Source organism: Myotis nattereri (genome assembly GCF_964212035.1).
Source record: "Myotis nattereri genome assembly, chromosome: 1".
NCBI lineage: Eukaryota > Metazoa > Chordata > Mammalia > Chiroptera > Vespertilionidae > Myotis > Myotis nattereri.
Genome location: NC_138075.1, coordinates 100,534,296 through 100,550,230, shown reverse-complemented (window position 1 = coordinate 100,550,230; position 15,935 = coordinate 100,534,296). Strand labels below are relative to the sequence as shown.

Genomic DNA, 15,935 nt, shown 5'->3' with positions numbered 1-15,935 from the left:
TGAAGAACAGAAAAGAGCTAATTCCAGCGAGTGGCTCTTGAGTCATATCTTGGCTGTTCCCCCTAACGCCAATTATTAAAATTTAAAATCTCATCCCAGCGCCACAATAGCCACAATCAACAGTTGGTTACTAAATGAGTTGTTTCTGAAGTCCTAATACTGTACTTATTAGTTGTTTTTCAGTTATTGAATTTTATAACTATGGCTGAATGATGAACGAGTGGGTGTCATGCTGCTCTGAAGCCGCCCGCCCGACCGTGGAGCACCGCTCCTGGTCCCCAGGGGCCTCCTGAGCCCTGAGTGGGAACAGCAAGCCAGCGCTCTGCTCCGGCGGCTCCGGCAGCTCCGGCAAAGGACAGCTCCGCATGGGCCGGGCAATGGGCTCAATGTCTACAGAGTTCCACTTCGTCCCACTGAGGTAGCATGCGACACTTATTCCGAGGTCCCCGGGGATTTTGAGGCCCCTGAACAACTGACCTCGCTCAGCAGCTCCCAGCAGGCAGGGGCCGAGGACGAGCGCGCAGGGCCCACCGCGCCACTGCCTTTCCTAGGCTTCCTTCCTGCCACCCTAGCGCTCGGTCCGTTTCCCGTTCGTCCTTCCCTCATTTTCCCCACGACGGTTTCTCAGCGCTTCCCACTCCCTGTTTACCAAGTGCTCACTCCCTCGTAGTCGGCCGCTCCCTCATCTGTCCTTCGAACCCTCCCTCGACCTCCCTCGGCTTCCCCCTCCAGTATCAGTAGAGGCCTATCCGCCTCGCGCCGCCCTGGTCGTCACGTGATCTGGCCCCGCCCCACCGTCACGTGAGCCACCCGCCCCGCCCCCGCGCCGGCGCGCTCTGACGTGCCCTGGAACTTAACCTCCCGCGGAGACTAGTCTGCGGGACCCGGCCGGAGGCGGCCGGTCTCCTGTGAGAGCCCTTCAGGCTCGCTTCGGCGTCCCGCAGCCCCGGGCTGGGCGAAGAGGAAGCTGCTTCCGCGAGGCCGCTGGGTCTTCGGTAAGATCGTGGGCGCAGATCCCGCGGATGGAGGGGAGGTTGGTGGGCCGCTGCACAAAGACGCTCCGGGGTCGCAGTTGCGCCCGCCGAGGGCCGCGGAGTTGGGGGCGGGGAAGGCGTGTGCGGGAGGCGTGTAGGTGCCGAGGTGCGCGCGACGTGAGGCCGGGAGCGCCGCCTTGAGGGGTCGGGACGCGGGAGTGGGTGCGGGGGTAGAGGGGCTGTTGCCAGCCCCGGGGCTGACGTGGGCGAGAAGGTTTAAATGGCTCGAAGTCCTGGCTCCTCTGACCCCCGGGTTTCCTGACTTCCTGTGTGAGGGCAGCTCCCGCCCCGCCCCCAGGAAGGAGGGTGTCGGGGTGTGTGCTTCTGGTGTGCACGCGTGTGTGTGTGTGTGTGTGTGTGTGTTAAAGACTGGCTGGTGCCACCCTCCTTTCTCGCCGCCTGCCCGTAGCTGCTGTCTGCTGTAGGGTGTGCAAACCTCCGCCCACCCTTGTAGCCCACCTGGGGACTGTTGACCTTACCCTGGGCACTTTCATCTTTGCAGTCTTTAGAGGTGCCCCGCCCCTGCTGAATGCGTATTTGCTACTTTCCAACTCCTCTGGAACGTATCTTCTCAGAGTCCTTGAATTTAAAACATCCTCTTTACAAGCTTGCTGTCCTCTTCCCATCTTAGGGTCCTTGATTGCTTTCCAAGAGAATCAGCTGACCTGTGTGTGTTGTATCTTAAATTATTGTAGACCCTCTGCACATCCAGGGAAATTGGCACGGCCTTCAGTTCTAGGGATGTGTGTTGTTTTCCTTCTGGCTGCAGCAGCAGTTTTAAATACATTTGTAAAGGCTAAAAAAGCAAAATGTTTAAAGCATATCTTTATGGAAGTTCTAATGTCATTCCAAGTGAAGTGTTTGTTGTGGATAAAGGCTGTTAACACTGGTATTGCTTTATGGGTAAAAATGACATATGGAAGTAGTTTTATTGACCATTTGTGCACATATTGCTAAGGGGAGGTTATTGTAGAGAAAGGAGCACGAATGAAGAGTCACTTGGGTTCTGGTTTAGATTCTCCCACTCATTTCTAAAGGTGAGAGCTTGGAAGACTGAATGTTACAGTGAAAGGTTGTCAAAAAGTATCTAGTCCCTTGTCATGTCTCTTTCATATTTAAGGTTGCGAAATGGTGGCCTGGAGATGTATTTGCCCATATCCAGTGGTCTTTACCTGATCTGTAGGAGGGTGTATTAAAGAATGGGTCATCTTACTGTACCTTTTCTGGCCTGGCTTTTGTCAGTATTTGTCTTTCTCTTTGTTTTAAAAATGCTCCTGGAAACGTTTCAGAGCATGAATTGGGGAGCCCAGAGCAGTGCTTAAGAGCAGGCTGTAAAGACTTGACTGGAAGTCATGTAGCCTCAAGAGCCAGATAGGCTGGGCACTTATGTGTGACCCATGATTTGCATGTAGCTCCGCTGCTCTGGAGGTGTTTCTCTGTGGAAAGAATAAGGTAACAGATTGTGTATGTGTGTGTTTGTATGTATGTATATGCCCTAGTCTTTGTTGATAGACTTGTTTGTACTATATTAATCATAGTAGTTGGAGAAGATTACTAATTCACTAACTCTTAATGTCATCTGTAGTTGTTCATCTATAGTCAGTATTTAATATATATATATATATATATATATATATATATACACACATATATATATATATATATATATATATTTTTTTTTTTTTGGTTTGGTTAATCTTCACCTGAGAACTATTTTCCTCTTTTTTTTTTTTTTGAGAGAGAGAGACTGTGGAAGGGAGGGGGAGAGACAGAGAGATATCAAAGTGAGAGAGACACATCCATTGGTTGCCTTCCTGCCAGGGTTGGGGATCCAGTTACTACCTGCCCTTGATGCCCTTGATCTGAATGGAACCCTGGATCCTTCAGGATGCTCTCTCCACCGGGACAAATAGGCTAGGCTAGGGCATGTAACTTTAAATTTTTTTACTTACTATACCAGTTGTTGTAAGGTTCAAGTGATCATAGCAAATGCTGTAGAAAAACAACATATTATTTGTAGTTAATCACTTGGCTTTTCTTCCATTAATTAAAAATTGTTGAGTGCTTTTTGTAAAAGGTGGATAGAAAGTGGGCTCTAAAAATTTAAGTACTTTAAGTTATGTAGTTGACATTTCCAAGAATATAAGACTAATAAAAATTTTAAGTTGACCAAAACAATGAATATAGTGATGTGTAAAATTATTAAATGGTAGTACTAATATTTTGCTTATCTGAGAAAATTGGTACTAGGAAAAGCTTAAGGTGAATCTGCTTAAAACAGGCACTATAATTTTATAATAAGTAGTGGGAGAGGAAAGTGGATTTAAACTTTTATAACAGTTTTAGTTATATGTTGCAAAAATTGCAAATGTGCACTGTTTTGTGGAATGCATCAGATGTGAAAAGGTATGATGGTACCACATGGCATCATTGTACTTCAAATCCTGCTTTTTAAATCGTGCTATTTTGAGGAACTCATTGGGCCATTATCTTTGTGGTTTTTCTTTTCTTCAATTGTTAACTGGTCTAATTGTGCCACATCCTCATTTGTGGATGGCTTTGCAGTGATTTGGCTATTTTCCTATTACTTTTATTGACTTTATTGACTTAGTAAATATCCTCAGTTTCATTTTGCTGTTCATAAAGCTTTTTCTTGGAACAGAACTGCCAAATGCTGACATCTCTAAATGCTTCTCAGACTTTAATGTGCATGGGAATCATCTGAACTCTAACAAGCCCCTAGGTGATAACTCATGCTGCCCTTCTGCCCAGAACACAGATCACTGCTATCCAAGAGAAATAAATGCCAGTTGTCTGTGTAAGTTTGAAGATTTAAGTAGCTACATAATAAAAGTGGGGGAAAAAAACCTCAAGTGAAATAAATTTATCATTTTATCATGTAATCAATATGAACTTATTAATGATTTTTTTAATACTAATTCTTTTTTTCAAACTAAGTCTTCGAAATCTCATGTGTACTTGACAGCACATCAAGTTTGGATTAGTCACACATCAAATGCTCAATAGCCACATTTGGCTAATGGCTGCTGTATTGAACAGCACAGGCCTTGAATCTAGAATCTAGATCAATGCTATTTTCAGTGTATTTTTTTTGGATTGGTGCCATGAGCAACCTTTGGGAATTTGTTAGAAATGTAAATTTTGGGTCCCTACCTCATACCTCCTCTCTTTAGAATATCTGGGTTTCAGAGAACTTGTGTTTTGAAAGCTACAGGCTATGCTACACAATGTATATGTGGTATTCTGAATGGGATCCTACAACAGAAAAAAGTTTAATCGGGAAGAACTAAGGAAATCTGAATAAAGTATCAACATTATTATCAGTATTCATTGAATATGACAAATATACCATACCATAAGATAGTAGGGGAAATTGTGGACAGGGTATATGGGAACTCTCTGTACCATCTTTGCAATATTTCTGTAAATTTGAAACTTATCAAAAATAAAGGTTTTTTGTTGTTTGTTTTTTAAGCAGCTCTCCAGGAAATTCCATTGTTCACTAAAATTTTGAGGAGCAGTGATCTAGGTCACTAATATGACCTACACTAGTGGTCGGCAAGCTCATTAGTCAACAGAGCCAAATATCAACAGTACAACGATTGAAATTTCTTTTGAGAGCCAAATTTTTTAAACTTAAACTACATAGGTAGGTACATTGTTATTAACTTAATTAGGGTACTCCTAAGGCTTAGGAAGAGCCACACCAAAGGGCCAAAGAGCCGCATATGGTTCGCGAGCCATACTTTGCCGACCACGGATAACTGCAACTTGGGTGGGCAGAATGAAGGATAGTATTAGGTCTGGTAGGGTAATAATAACAGTATTTTTGTAATAAGAGCTAAAACTTATAAAGCACTTACTATGTGCCAGGCATTATGCCATGTGCTTTACACATATCCACACTAAATCTCCCAGTATGTGGACTGTCCTATTAATAAGCTTTTTATAAATGGAAAAAAACAAAAACAAAACTGATGCTCAGAGAGGTTCAGTGACTTAGGTCACATAGCTAGCAAGAGGCAGAGGCAGGGATTTTTGAGGAGAGACTAATTTTATAATCGATCAGTTCATTTGTGAGTTTTTTTTTACTCTCACAAATTTTGCTTCTTTGAGTAAGCAACAATTAGTGTGGATACTCTGTATCATTCCCTGTAGTTTATAAAGTACTTTTTTTCTTTTCATTCTCACAAGGATCTTGTGAGGTTTGTATTTTCTCCTTTGTTTTTCAAATAAGTTAGGATGCTCAGGGTCTGAGAGCTGATAGATGGCAAACCCTAGATATAAATTTCAGGCCTCTGACACTAAGTTCTGTGCTTTTTCCCTTTACTGAAGGAGAATTTAGAATATATTTTGAAGTTAGAGGGATATTTTTAAAAATTTGCTGAAAATAACTTGCATTTTGCAATGCATTAGTGATTTATTTAAAAATTCAATTTTATTGAGGTATAACATATACACTAAAATACACTAACATTCAGCAATTTAGAGAATTCACTCATACAGCAAGATGGGTGAATCTCAGAAGCATTATTTTAAGTGAAACAAGCCAGATATAGAAGGCTACACAATGTATGATTTGTGAATACTTTTCTGTCACAACTTCCATGAGTAAACAGTGTTTAGGGCAGCCGTGGGCAAACTACGGCCCGGATCTGGCCCGTTTGAAATGAATAAAACTAAAAAAAAAAAGAAAAGACCGTACCCTTTTATGTAATGATGTTTACTTTGAATTTATATTAGTTCACACAAACACTCCATCCATGCTTTTATTCTGGCCCTCCGGTCCAGTTTAAGAACCCATTGTGGCCCTCGAGTCAAAAAGTTTGCCCATCCCTGGTTTAGGGTGATGTTCTCTATCAAGATTTTGTTTTCTTTTTTCACATTTTCTCTTTGTATTTTCACAAGGATCTTTTGAGATTTGTATTGTTTCCTGTTTTACAGATGGACGTATCTGTAAATATGTTATTTTCAGCAAATTTTAAAAAATATCCCTCTAACTTCAAAATGTATTCTAAATTCTCCTTCAGCAATTAAGGCATTCACCAGATGATTTGTTTCCAATTTATGATTCTTATGAATAAAGCTGTAATGACTGTCCATGTAAGGCCTTTGCATGAACTTATTTTTTTTTTTTTCCTCTTGGGTAAATACCTAGATGAGGAATTGCTAGATTATATGGTAAATGTAGTTTAACTTTATAAGAAACTAGAGGCCCAGTGCACGAATTTGTGCACCTTGAAAGGAACTGTGGGCCGTGAGGCTGCGGTGGGCACAGGGGCAGGTCTTGGTTCATCCTCTATGCCCCTGCCCGGCCCCCTCGCCATGGCCTCTGGTCCCGTCTGTCGGCAGTCCTGCTCCCCACCCCCACCGCTCCCATGCACTGATGGCGCCAGCCCCACTAGCATCCGCTGATGGTGCAGAGCGATTGGGGCCAGAGCCAGCAGCGGGTGTGAGCAGCGGCTGCTGCCCTGATCGCCCCTCAGGACCAGGGGGAGGTGGAGAAGCCCTCAGGGGCTATTGGGGCTGGCAGCCACCGCTCACACCCACTGATGGTGCCAGCAGCGGGTGTGAGCGGCAGCTCCGACTCCTGCTGCTGGTGCAAGTAAAGAATTTTCAGTAACCACCAGAGGCTCACCCTGATGACAGTGACCGGTGCCCCACCTTGGTCTGGCTTCCCCGCTCACCTGCTCCACCATACTGCTGCAGCTGATGCCTGCCATGTTCCCTGCTCTGCTGCCTGCTGCCCACTCCTGCCATGTTCCGCATGCACCCCTTGGTGGTCAGCGCACATCATAGTGCCGGTTGTTTGGTTGTTCCGCCGTTTGGTCTATTTGCATATTAGGGTTTTATATACATACACTACTTGCCCGGTGCACGAAATTCGTGCACATTAAAAGGGAATTAATTAGAGAAAATATTTTAATATTGCTATTTGCCCTTTATAATAGATAGATATAGATTGCCAAAATGTTTTTCAAAGTGGCTATATCATTCTACATTCCCACCAGGGGATGAGAGTTTCAGTTGGTGTTCTCCTTACCAAATAAAAATACAGGTTATTTTCAGCAAAATTTAAATATCCTCTAACTTCAAAATATATTCTAAATTCTCCTTCAGTAAAGGGAAAAAGCACAGAACTTAGTGTCAGAGGCCTGAAATTTATATCTAGGGTTTGCCATCTATCAGCTCTCAGACCCTGAGCATCCTAACTTATTTGAAAAACAAAGGAGAAAATACAAACCTCACAAGATCCTTGTGAGAATGAAAAGAAAAAAAGTACTTTATAAACTACAGGGAATGGTACAGAGTATCCACACTAATTGTTGCTTACTCAAAGAAGCAAAATTTGTGAGAGTAAAAAAATACTCACAAATGAAGTAATCAATTATAAAATTAGTCTCTCCTCAAAAATCCCTGCCTCTGCCTCTTGCTAGCTATGTGACCTAAGTCACTGAACCTCTCTGAGCATCAGTTTTTTTTTCCCATTTATAAAAAGCTTATTGATAGGACAGTCCACATGCTGGGAGAATTAGAGTAGGTATCTGTAAAGCACATGGCATAATGCCTGGCACATAGTAAGTACTTTATAAGTTTTAGCTCTTATTACAAAAATACTGTTATTATTACCCAACCAGACCTAACACCATTCTAGTAGACGGATAGTGATATCTAGAAATTTTCATTTTCATTATAAGGGTTTTGTTTAACAGATTTATTGAGGTATAATTGCTGTATAATTAACTGTGCATATTTAAGTGTGTAATTTGATGAGTTTTCATATATGTATATACTTGTGTACCATCATCACCACTATTAAGATAATGAGTATATTTTTCACCTCCCCTCACAAAAAAATTTTATTGAGCCTCTTTGTAATCTGCTTTCTGTCACTATAGATTAGTTTGTATTTTCTAGAATTTTATGCAGATAGAATCTTTAAAGTATGCACTCTTGTTTGAATTTTTTTCATTCAGCAAATTGTTTTGAGATTCATCCAGATTGTTTTTTGTGTATCAGTAGTTCATGTGTGGATATACTACAACTAGTGTATCCACTTACCTGTTGATGGACATTTGGGTTGTTCCCAATTTGGGGCTGTCTATATTATAAAAATCCAGTGGCCCTAACGCTGTAACAACCAAGACCAGTGCAGGAGCGTGGGGCTGCATGTGCAGGTGGGCCGGGCTGCGTGCGCTGGGCTTCTAGAAATAAAGCTGTTGTGAACATTCACATATAGATCTTTGTGTTATCATTTCTTTGGGTAAATAGCTAGGAGTAGAATCCCTGGATCATATAGTAGATAAATGTTAAATGTTTTTCCAAAGTGCTTTTACTATTTTACATCTCTACCAGCAGTGGGTAAGTTCTAGTTGCTCCACATTCTCAAAACCACTGGTATGATCAGTCTTTTAAATTTTAGCCATTCTAATAGTATGTATTCTTTGTGGTTTTGATTTGCATTTTCCTAATGACTAAAGATTTTGGGCACCTTTTTATGGGCTTATTTACCATCTGTCTATCTTCTTTGGAAAAGTATCTGTTTATATCTTTTGCCGTTTTTGTTGGGTTATTTGTGTTATTGACTTTGTACAATTCTTTATATATTCTAGATATGAGTTTGTTGGAGATATGTGTTCATGAGGGATAATGAGCTATAGTTTTTTTTTTCTTACAAGGTCTTTGGTTTTGACATGACGGTAATGCTGATCTCATAGAATGAGTTGGGATGCTTTCCCTCTTTCAGTTTTCTTTGAGAAGTTTGTAGAGAGTTTACATTTTTTTTTCCTTACATTTTTGGTAAAATCACTGGTGAGACATCTGGGTCTTTGTGGGAAGATTTTAAAAGACAGATTCAAGCCTTTTGCAGCCAACGTAGAAGCGTCAATGGTCAAAATGAAGTTCAGTCTCTTTGTGACTTCTGACTGGATCAAGAACTGTAAAAGTAATTTCAGTGCACCTTCCCACATTTGCAGGAAGATTTTGTGTTTTCTTTCCGAAGAACTGAGAGAGAAGTACTGCAGTGTTCAATCCATGCCCATCAGAAAGGATGATGAAGTTCAGTTTGTTCAAGGACATTACAAAGGGCAGCAAATTGGCAAAGTAGTCCAGGTCTAGAGAATGAAATATGTCTGTTGTGCCCAGATTTCAAAGTTCCCAAGACCTCCAGGGAGCCATTCAGTCCGATGCAAAAGCAAAGAGTCATTTATTTCAAACCTAGGTTTGGCTCCCCTGCCACGCTCACCGATGCAAAGGTAAGCTCCAGTGGCCAAGAGAGAGAGAGAGAGGCCTGATGGGACGGGGTTTTAAAGGGGGGTGGAGTGAGGGCAGGAGAGGGGACTGTGGGCCCCGCCGATTGGCCAGGCGCGAGTTGGTACAGGATGTGGTCATAGTGATGGCGTGCACTTCCCTTGATTATTATTGGTTAGTCCAGAGAAATCCTGGGTGTGGCTAGCAGCAGCTTCTTCCCGTGAGGAAGCACATGGCACCGTCCCAAAATGGAGGACCCAAGGCAAGATGGAGGGCGCACGTGGCTCTGTCCCAAGATGGAGGACCCAAGGCAAGATGGAGGGCGCAGTCCTTGTCCGGCTCCTGCTGCTGCCGCTCGAACTCGCCACAAGGCAGGATGGCCCTCCCGCACAGCACCCGCAGCTGGCCTGCGGGCAGACTGGGACTCCAGTGCATCTGGGCGGCACAGGCCCAGCAAACGGGGTGCGGCCAGTGGAGTGGCCCAGCTCCGGAGGAGCGGCATCCGCTCGGAGCAGGCCCGGCCCACGGGGCCGGTGCACTGCAGCATGGCGGCCTCCCCGAGCTAGGGCACGCGCCCCACTCCGCTGCTGCCGCTGCTGCACTGGGCCCGGTCCGGGGGGCAGCGGGCGGGTGGCAGCCCGCGCCGGGCTCCCGCCGTGGGCCGGGGAGCCAATGCCCCCCCCATGGGGCCCAGCGGTCGGTCGGCCCACGCAGGCCCCGGTCCCCCTGACCGGGCCCCAAGGGCCGCATGGACCCCTGGCCCCAGCGCGGGCAAGCGGGGAGCCGACCACGAGGGAAGGGAGGAAAGAGCCAGGCGGTGAGGCCTTCCGCTCCCCCGTGGTCGGTCGCCGCCCGGCCCCACCCCTCGGCCCGCCGCTGGCCACCACGCAGCCGGTCAGGACACTCGGACCTGCTCCGGGGAGGCCAGGCCCCACGGCGGGCGCGGAGGGATTTCAGAGCCCAGCAGCCAGACTCCTCCTCCCGCACCGCCCGGAGAGGCGGGCGGTGCGCCTTTCAATGTCATCTTCATTAAATGAGTGCAGAAGCTAATGGGACAACTGTTCATGTGGGCATTTACCCCAGCAAGGTGTTTATCACTAGACTAAAGCTGGTCAAAGACTTCACAAAGATCCTTGAATGGATAGCCAAATCTCACCAAGTAGGAAAGGAAAAGGGCAAATACAAGGAAGACACAATTGAGAAATGCAGGACTAAAGTAATCCTCTATTCAACTTTCATTAAAAACTTAAAAAAAAAAAGACATTCAATGTTTATTTTCTTTTGTGAATCCTCATCCAAGGATATTTTTCCATTGATTTTTAGAGAGATTGTAAGGAACAAGGGGAGTCAGAGAAAGAGAAACATCAATGTGAGAGAGACACATTGATTAGTTGCCTCCCGCACTGGCCGGCCTGGGCTGGGGGATCAAGCCTGAAACTGAGGAATTGAATCTGAGACTCTTCAGTCCTCGGGCTATGCACTTAGTCAAACTGGCTAGGGCAAGACAGTCAATATTTTTAATAGATACAGGGCTCTTTGGATTATCTCTTTCTTCTTAAGCAAACTTTGGTAATTTGTCTTTCAAGAAATTTGTCCAGTTTATCTAAGTTGTTGAATTTGTTGACATAAAGTTCATAATCTTATCTTTCTTTTGATGTCTTTAGAATCTCTAGTATGTCTCTTGTCTTATTCCTGATATTGATAATTTGTGTTTTTCTCATTTGTTCTTGATCAGTTTGGCCAGATTATCAGTATTACTGATGTTCTCAAAGACCCAGCTTCTGGTTTTATTGATTTCCTCTAACATTTTACTGCTTTTTATTGATTTCTGCTCTGATGTTTAGCATGTCCCTTCTGCTTACTTTGGGTTTATTTTGCTCTTTTTCATTTAGTTTCTTAGAGTAGAAGCTTACGTCGTTGATTTGAGACCTTTCTTCTTTCCTAATATGGGCATTTAGTGCTATAAAATGTTCTAAGTACTACTTTAGCTACATCTCACAAATTTTGAAATGTCATTTTTTTCATTTTCATTCAGTTCAGATTTCCTGTTTGATTTCTGCTTTGACTGCCGAGTTACTCAGAAAGTGTTGTTTAGATTCTAACAACAAATTTGGGGGTTTTAAGATATCTTTTTATTAATTTATAATTTAATTGTCAGAGAAAACACTTTGTATGATTTCAGTTCTTTTAAATGTATTGAAATTTGTTTTATGGCCCAGAATATAGTCTAAAGAAAATATGTTTATTACAAACCGCAGAGCTGGCTGTACCATTTAGCATTCCCATTAGCACTGTTTGAGTGTTCCAGTTGTTGGTATTCTTGTCAGCACAGATTGGCCGCCTCCTGCACACCCCACACTGGGGAAGGCCACAACCTGGGCATGGGCCCGACCAGAAAAAGAATCGCAATCCCCGGCACACAGGTAGACGACGCTCAGCCACTGAGCCAGGTTGGCCAAGTTGTATTGTCGTCTTAAAAAAATAACTTTATGTATTGTAGTTGGTTTGTAGTTATATCTTATTTTGGTTTTAATTTGCATTATTGGGTTTTTAATGTTTTATAAAACAATTTAAACTTGGATAAAAATTAAGAATCATGGAATCTTTTTCTTTTTTTAAAATATATTTTTATTGATTTCAGAGAGGAGGGGATAGGGAGAGGGAGAGAGAGATAGAAACATTAATGATGAGAGAGAACCATTGATTGGCTGCCTCCTGCACACGCAGGGATTGAGCCTGCAACCCTGGCATGTGCCCCGACTGGGAATTGAACTGTGACCTCCTGATTCATAGGTCAGTGCTCAACCACTGAGCCAAGCCAGCCCGGCAAGTTTTTTTTTTTTTTTTTTTTTTCCAGTAGAGGACAGAAAGCTTGGAGGGATTGGTAGTGTAGTTCATTATTTGTTTGCTACATACAAGCTGCTTTACAGTTTTCCAGAAGTTTGAATGTTTATTTGCTTTTTAATACAGTTGTTCATATGGAAAATAACACAATAATAAAATAAGAATACACGAATAAACTGTTTTGTGTATTCACAACTGTAAACCCACTTTTACCCCACCGTGTATTTACATTGATGGAGGATCTGTAAAAGCTTTGTGAAGATTTTAGTGACTTCTAGGTTATGGGTAGACAAGGATAAGGTGATTTAAATAGTATTCTCCAGTGACTCTTTATTGTGGTAATATATGCCTGTAATACTTCATTGTCTGTATATACCACTTTTTTTTTTTAAAGCTATCCATCCACCTATGGACATTAGATTTGCTTCCACCTTTTTGGCTATTGTGAATAATATTGCTATGAACATGGGTGTTCATATATCTGTTCAAGTCCTTGCTTTCAATTCTTTTGGATGTATATCCAGTAGTGGAATTGCTGGATCATATGGTAATTTTATCTCTAATGTTTTGAAAAAAAATCGATGCTGATTTCCCAGTGGCTATACTGTTTACATTCCCACCAGCAATGAACAGGTGTTGTTACCACAAGGGAGTGGGGGTGGGTGAGATGCAGGAAAAAAATTATATGAACTATAAAAGAAGTTAATTTCTTTCTGCTTTTAAAAACTGATTATTTTTAGAAAGTTCTTATTAGAAAATTGAAATATGGGACTTAGGTGTTGAGGGTTTGGAAGGAAAAATCCATTGATTGGAGTGCATTTAGAAGGAAGTAAAGAGAAAACTAAAAAAAAAAGTGTAGAAGCAGAATGATCATCATAAAAGGGTGGTTTTAAAGGTTATTGTGAAGCTATTTTCCATAGGTGGTAGTTTTTGATGAAATAGAGTCTTAAGGAAAAGGAAGTTAACCTTTTTGCTCAAGAAAAGAATTATTTTTGTTCCTTAGACTTTTTACTGATTTTAAGTTGTTTTTTTTCTTGGTATCCTACATCATCATATTAAAACTCTTAGTGTGTGCAAGTGGCTCTTAAGGGATTAAAACCCTGATTAATCTTTACTGTTTTCTGGTCTGAAAGGGAGCTTGATCAGGGCTCTTTATTAAAGTACTGAGTTTGTGGCCGAAACCGGTTTGGCTCAGTGGATAGAGCGTCGGCCTGCGGGCTGAGGGGTCCTGGGCTCGATTGTGGTCAGGGGCATGTACCTGGGTTGCGGGCATATCCCCGGTGGGAGATGTGCAGGGGGCGGCTGATCGATGTTTCTCTCTCATTGATGTTTCTGGCTCTCTATCTCTCTCCCTTCCTCTCTGTGAAAGGTCAATAAAATATATTTATAAAAAATAAATAAATAAATAAAGTACTGAGTTTGTGAAAATTTTTTTGAATACAATAGGTTTCTCACTTTCTGCTCTGTTATATATTAACTGGGTCATGTTTAAGAGATTATTTTTAGAATGATTTTGAAGATTTAACAGACATTGATAATGAAGAACCCTAATACCTCTTAAATAATTGTAATTTGTGTTTAAGTGAGAAAAAACAGGCACTGTAATTCTCCATAAATGTGGTATTTATAAGTAAAGAACAAAAGAAATGTGAGTTTATTTAAATTATTTAAACGTGGGACAACATTATGTAAGAAATATTAATCAGAATATTAAATGTGCATATCACTTTTATTTTTATTTTTTTAAATTAATAAATCTTTATTGTTCAGATTATTACAGGTGTTCCTCTTTTTTCCCCCCATAGCTCCCCTCCACCTGGTTCCCACCCCACCCTATGCCCTTACCCCCGCCACTGTCCTCATCCATAGGTGTAAGATTTTTGTCCAGTCTCTTCCTGCACCCCCTACACCTCCTTCCCCCTAAGAATTATCAGTCCACTCCCTTTCTATGCCCCTGCTTCTATTATATTCACCAGTTTATTCTGACTTAATTTTTAGGGTCACTTGTTGATAAATATTTATTTGTTGTCACTTTATTGTTCATAATTTTTATCTTTACCTTTTTCTTCTTCCTCTTCTTAAAGAATATCCTTCAGCATTTCATATAATCCTGGTTTGGTGGTGATGAACTCCCCTAGCTTTTTCTTGTCTGAGAAGCTCTTTATCTGACCTTCAATTCTAAATGATAGCTTTGCTGGGTAGAGTAATCTTGGTTGTAGGTTCTTGCTATTCATCACTTTGAATATTTCTTGCCTCTCCCTTCTGGCCTGCATGGTTTCTGTTGAGAAATCAGCTGACAGTCGTATCGGTACTCCCTTGTAGGTAACTGTTTTTCTCTTGCTGCTTTTAAGAGTCTCTCTTTGTCTTTAGCCCTTGGCATTTTAATTATGATGTGTCTTGGTGTGGTCCTCTTTGGATTCCTTTTGTTTTGGGTTCTCTGCGCTTCCTGGACTTGTAAGTCTATTTCTTTCATCAGGTAGGGGAAGTTTTCTGTCATGATTTCTTCTAATAGGCGTTCAGTATCTTGCTCTCTCTCTTCTTCTGGCACCCTGATAATTCAGATGTTGGTACGTTTGAAGTTGTCCCAGAGGCTCCTTAAACTATCTTCATATTTTTGGATTCTTTTTTCGTTTTGCTTTTCCGGATGGGTGTTTTTTACTTCTTTGTATTTCAAATCTTTGACTTGATTCTTGGGATCCTCTAGTCTGCTGTTGGATCTTTGTATATTATTTTTAATTTCAGTCAGTGTATGTTTAATTTCTGACTGGTCCTTTTCCATTTTTTTGGCATTCTCATTAAGATCCTCGAAGGTCTCACTAAGTTCCTTGGAGGTTCGTAAGATTCTTGAGTAACCTTATAACTGTGGTTTTGAACTCTATGTCCTCCATTAGTTTGCTTTCCTCCATTTCTTTCATTTGTGACATGTTTCTTTGTCTCCGCATTTTTGTCTGACTGCGGGGACTCGCTGTGTCTACAATGGAAGAACTGCTGTGTTGGAGACATCCTTATGGGGTAGGACTTGCTTCAGTGGGGCTTTGGTGCTCACTGAGTCTGCTTCTTGAGTGTGTCCCTTAGGGATGTGAGGAGTGGAAATCTGGTATCTGACCAGGGGTACCCTGGCTCCTGGATCTCCAAGTCAACCACTGTGTGAGTCCACCCAGCAGGAGCTACAGTGATATCAGCAGATTTCTCCTCTTTGTTTGGGGTTTGGAAGTTTTGGAGCTCTCTAACCCAGCTGCAGTTTGTTAGGTTAGGCTGCAAAAGCACAGGTGATTCCTTTGCGCTGCTGCGCACAGCTTGGGAGGAGATGTAAATTAAGTGGGACGGGCTCTCAGAGAATCACCAGGGCGGAGCAAACAGCAATGGCTATCGTCAGCTGTCTCTGGGACTCCGCATCTCTGTGTCCCCGAGTCCCCCGATCCCACAGCAACAATGATCCCTGTGAGCAGCTCTGTGAGAAAGTCACCTTCGCTTTCTGACCACTGCAAGACAGTCCCGTTTCTCCCCGTAGGAGCCTGGTGCCCCAGCATCTCACCGTAAATGAGTTCAGTGGGTTTGAGAGCTGGTATCCCCTTCCGATTGAAAAAAACTGCGCACCCAGGTGCAGCCTGGTTCGCGTGTCTCTGTACCTCTGTTCTTGGCGCCTCTGCACCTCCTACCTGGTCTCAGTGCACTTTTTTCTTTCCTTCTAATTGTAGAACTTCCACTTGGCCAGCTTTCCCGTGGTTCTGGATGATAGCTGTTTTGTCTTATAGTTGTAGTTTTAATGTTGTTGTGGGGGGCAGC

The 15,935-nt window shown here is 42.6% G+C and overlaps 1 protein-coding gene across 1 annotated transcript in view; it reads left to right on the top strand.

Annotated features, from left to right (window-relative positions):
• The first annotated feature begins 793 nt into the window (after positions 1–793).
• ARHGAP12 (Rho GTPase activating protein 12) overlaps positions 794–15,935 on the top strand; it is a 199,316-nt gene continuing 184,174 nt past the window's right edge. The window contains exon 1 of the mRNA XM_081100731.1: positions 794–995. The gene's annotated coding sequence lies outside the window, so the exon portion shown is untranslated. The remainder of the gene's footprint in view (positions 996–15,935) is intronic.